At 50.0% G+C, this 4,807-nt stretch overlaps 1 long non-coding RNA gene across 2 annotated transcripts in view; it reads left to right on the top strand.

Moving 5' to 3' along the window:
• Positions 1-1,658: 1,658 nt before the first annotated feature.
• The window catches only part of LOC108290024, a 29,795-nt gene continuing 26,646 nt past the window's right edge, over positions 1,659-4,807 (top strand). Inside the window, exon 1 of one of the 2 annotated variants that reach the window (XR_005197050.1) lies at positions 1,659-1,770. This is a non-coding gene — a long non-coding RNA (uncharacterized LOC108290024). The remainder of the gene's footprint in view (positions 1,771-4,807) is intronic. The other variant, XR_001819401.2, reaches the window with a different exon arrangement.

The following is a 4,807-nucleotide window of genomic DNA, read 5'->3' as shown; positions in this document are numbered from 1 at the left end:
TTATAGGTGTGTGCCACTGAGCCCAGTGGTGGTGGTGGTGGTGTTTTTTTTAAGACTGGGTTTCACCATGTTGGTCATGCTGGTCTTGAGCTCCCGACCTCAGGTGATCTGCCCACCTTGGCCTCCAAAGTGCTTGGATTACAGGTGCGAGCCACCACGCCTGGCCCCAGTGTGTTTTTAAATAAAGATTTCTTGGCCAGGTGTGATAGTTCACGCCTGTAATCCCAGCACTTTGTGAGGCTGAGATGGGCAGATCACCAGAGGTGGGTAGTTTGAGACCAGCCTGACCAACATGGAGAAACCCCGTTCTACTAAAAATACAAAATTAGCTGGGTGTAGTGATGCATGCCTTTAATCCTAGCTACTCAGTAGGCTGAGGCAGGAGAATTGCTTGAACCCGGAGGTGGAGGTTGCAGTGAGCTGAGATCGCACCATTGCACTTTAGCCTGGGCAAAAAGAGCCATACTCCATCTCAAAAAAAAGTAAAATTTCTTAAAATGATATTTTCAGTGTTTTATAGATGGTGTGTGAGCAGCAATCTTAATAGGATGTTACCTGACACTTTGGGGAACTGGAAAATGACAGTGGCAGCTGATTTGATCCAGATGTCTCTAATTGTTTTTTTGGGGGGGTAGGGGAGACAGAGTCTTCCTCTGTCTTCCAGGCTGGAAGGCAGTGGCATGGTCTCAGCTCACTGCAACCTCCACCTTCTAGGTTCAAGCAATTCTCCTGCCTCAGGCTCCCGAGTAGCTGGGAGCACAGGCGTTTGCAACCATGCCTGGCTAATTTTTGTATTTTTGGTAGAGATGGGGTTTCACCATGTTGGCCAGGCTGGTCTTGAATTCCTGACCTCAGGTGATTCTGCCTGCCTCGGCTTCCCAAACTGTTGGGATTACAGGTGTGAGTCACATGTCTGACCCAGATGTCTCTAATTCCAACATGAGGTTTATTAGAGGATTGTAGAATGAGTTGCTGGCATATCCACAAGGAAATGAGCATGGAACTCACTCAACAGCTGTCTTGAGTTGTGTGTGTGTTTGCTGTGCTTGAATATCTCACTGGTCATTTAGACACAGGCTTTCTGGTGACTGAGTCAGCAGTATCTGTTTCATAAATAATGTTGCCCTACTTCTTGCTTTCTTTTTTTAGACTGGATTTTGCTCTGTTACCCAGGCTGGAGTGCAGTCATGTGATCTTGGCTCACTGCAACTTCTGCATCCTGTATCAAGCGATCCTCCTGCCTCGGCCTCCTGAGTAGCTGGGATTACAGGCACCACCACGCCTGGCTAATTTTTTTTCACCTGGAGTTTTGCTCTTGTTCCAGGCTGGAGTGTAATGGTGTGATCTCAGCTCACTGCAATCTCCACCTCTTGGGTTCAAGGGATTGTCTTGCGTCAGCCTCCCAAGTAGCTGGGATTATGGGCATGCACCACCATGACCCGCTAATTTTGTATTTTTAGTAGAGACGGGGTTTCTCTGTGCTGGTCAGGCTGATCTCAAACTCGTGATCAGGTGATCTGCCTGCCTCAGCCTCCCAAAATTTTGGGATTACAGGCGTGAGCCACTGTGCCTGGCCTAATTTATGAATGTTGGGAATTGACCCAGAGCTAGCTGTAACTCTAAGATGGTTCCTTCAGTAGTGGCCATTCTTTTTTTCAAGATGATGATGGTTCTCCAACTTCTAAGAGACCAAAGACCAACAAGCTACCACAGCCACCAGTTCCAGAGCCTGCTAATGCTGGGCAACAGAAAGTGAGGAGTTCAACTTTGGTAAGTTACTAGCGAAATCTACAACCTTTACCTTCATCTTCTGGACTCTCAGTGTGACTGATGAAAGTCACAACATGCTCTGCAGGGGGAAATGCTTTAGCCTGTATTAACTACATTATAATCTCATCTTTGTAGAGCCAGGAGCATTTTGAAAGTCGCGTTACAAACATTGTTTTAAATATAGTTTGAATTTACGAAAGCATAGGACATTGCATCATTTCATATTAATTATTTGGGCCAAAATTAGTGCTACTGAATTAGTAATTCCATGATTTCTCTTAGCGTTAAAACCTTCCTTATTTCAGAACTATTTCACCTTCTGGTTTTCCTTATTGCTATGTGCCACTGCCTGACAGTTGCTAATCTGTTAACTCCCAGTGGATCATGTGTTTTGTGAAGGGACTAGTGGCAAATTAAGTTGATGGTTTGGATTTTGAATAAATAGAACATTAAGCTTGTATACATTTTGAAAATAGTATTTAATATGTCACAATGATTGGATATATATTGAATTTATATGTACATTAGGTTGTTATATGTTTATGTTCTTTAGCATTCTGACTTGCAACTATATATCTGTAAAGTCTTTTTTTTTTCCCCAAGATGATCAGACTCTGAATTATCAAGGCATCTGATTGATGCCAAGGTAAGTGGACCAGGCTCTGTGTAGGGGGTGAGGTTGAAGCAGGAAGAAAGGTGGTGAGGCGCAAGGGTGCCAGGATTAAGTTGGAATACCTGGGGGTGTTCCAAGGCTTCCCACATTTCTTTGGCCCTGGTTTGTCTGTGTGGCTGGCCTGGGCATCTGATGAGCTTGCAAGGGTGATTCCGAGAGGTGAGTGGTCCAGGGACTAGGGCAGGGACTTTGGAGTTACGCAATTGGCCTTGAATCCAGACTCCTACACTTGGTAGCTGTGACCTCTCCATGCCTCAGTGACCTGCAGAACTGAGCTCTGTCTGAGCCAGGTCCCATCCAGGCACTGTGGATCCATCCAAAGGGAAACTGTCCCAGGTTGCTCACTGTCCTCTGCCAGCTTTGTGCGATGTCTCAAGGGCTTTCTCATGCAGATCCTTGGCCCCTTCGAGGCCCTCACAATCCAGTAGAGGAGGCAAAACTCATCTGCCTCTGGGCGTGCCTCATGCCAGGTACATCTGTGGACATGGGTCATGCTCCTGGGCTTCCAAAGTTGGAAAAAGTCACCAGGCTCAGGTGGGTACATCAGAGCACCTGCTGCCCTGTGGACACAGTGACAAAATAATAGTCTGGGCCTGGACCCTGGTCTGGGGAATGGGTTAAGGTTCTTGCACTTCTCTGAGCCCATTTCCCCATCTGGAAAGCATGCTGATTGTATCTCCCTGTGGGCACTGAGGGCTCAGTGTTAGTTGGAGAGCCACAGTCTAGGGGTTTGGGCTATAATTCCCCTTCAGCCCCATAGCTGGGGAGAACCAGGGACTTTGTCAGGATTGCCCTAGGCATCAGCCTAGCTTCCTGCCCCTGGCTTGGGCTCAGCATCTGAAGTAGTCTGAAGGGCAGATGGTCCTGGTGGGGCTTGGGGCTTCTCCCCAAACTGAGGTCACACCCAGTGCCAGAAATCTTGGTGTCTGCTCTGGGCTAAGGATGCACCTGGCCCCCAGGCTGCGGGTAACTGCCCACCTTAACTGGTTTCTGCCTTCCAGTGCCCCTCTTCAGACCTCGGAACTTCCCAGTCTACCCCACCTCCCTCTCTGGCCAGCCTTGAACCCTTGTGGGTCCAGCACTTTTTCCAGACTGTCTCCTGGTTGTCCTTTTGCCGCGAAGCCTGGGTCATGCTGCTCCCCCTCCCACTCACCAAGACCCACAAGGACCACTCCACACCCAGCTCAGCCCCATCCTGTTGGATAGTTCTTTCTCTTTCCTCAGGTGACCAGGTGCATATCTTGGTGTCAGGAGATTCCCTGCACTTGGGAACGCCTACTGGTCACCTCGGTCACAGAGACCAAGGCATTTACTTGATATGAGTGCCCTGGGTTCACTGTCTGCATGGCCAGGGAGGGAGTCAATCATAGGCTTTTCACTTACTACAAGGGCCAGTTCTCCTGGCCCCATGGCTCTAGGGATGGAGGATGCTGCAGGAGATGTACCCCTTACTTCCCAGCTGAGGCCTTGGGTCATCTCAGGGCAATTTCACAGTCCCTGCATGCTCCACCCCATTACCTCTGCAAATACCAAGCAGCACAGCCTACCTAGGGGACAGTGGGCTCAGGAGTGCCCAGGTAGTCCCCAGAGCACCCTTGGCAGGCCCCTCACCTAGCTGCTTCCACAGCTCTGTAGGAAGAGTTCTAACCTTTTTTGAATATGGAGCCTGCCAAAAATGAGAGCTGTGGACCGTTTTCCCAGAAACGCATGTGCACACTCTCCACACAAAACCTTGCATCATTTCAGGGGGCTCACACATCCCTAAGGGCTCGGTAATTGAACCCCTCAGACCTGAGGGTGAGAAACCATGCCTCAGTTCTTCCGCAGGTGATCCGCCCAGGAGTAAAGGAGAAGAGGCCAGAAAGCAGGAACCATGAGCAGGGCCCCCCACCTGGAGTTAGAGGCCCACTCTCTCCTGCCCTGCCTCTCCTCTGTCCAGATCTTCCCTGCTCTGCTGCTCCTGGGGCCATGGCCATGGGGGGCTGCGTTTGGGTACTGGCTCCAGCGGCAACCCTGGGCCCAGAGTGGGCAGGCTCACCTGGAGGGGATCAGAGGAACATGGCAGGAAGTGAGGAGGAAAGCCAGCCTGGAACCTCACCTGTCTGCCCCCTCATGTCACTGGGGTGCACTCTTTCCCCGCCTCACTGGGGCAGCAGCATGAGTTCCATGGAAGTGCTGTCCTGCTCTCTCTGCTGCCTCTTTCTGGTCTTGGGGCTACTATAACACGTTCCTTTTCCTAGCCCTGCCAACCTGGTGGGAAATTGGGCTTCCTTCTCATAGGATCAGGGCAGGTCCTCCCTGAATGGGGACAGCCCCATCCTGAATGATACCCCCCACAGAGAGACCTTTTTTTTTTTTTTTTTT

This window comes from Cebus imitator, unplaced genomic scaffold (assembly GCF_001604975.1).
Source record: "Cebus imitator isolate Cc_AM_T3 unplaced genomic scaffold, Cebus_imitator-1.0 Scaffold419, whole genome shotgun sequence".
Taxonomy (NCBI): domain Eukaryota; kingdom Metazoa; phylum Chordata; class Mammalia; order Primates; family Cebidae; genus Cebus; species Cebus imitator.
Note: the sequence above shows the minus strand (reverse complement) of the source record. Positions and strands in the feature narration are given on the sequence as shown.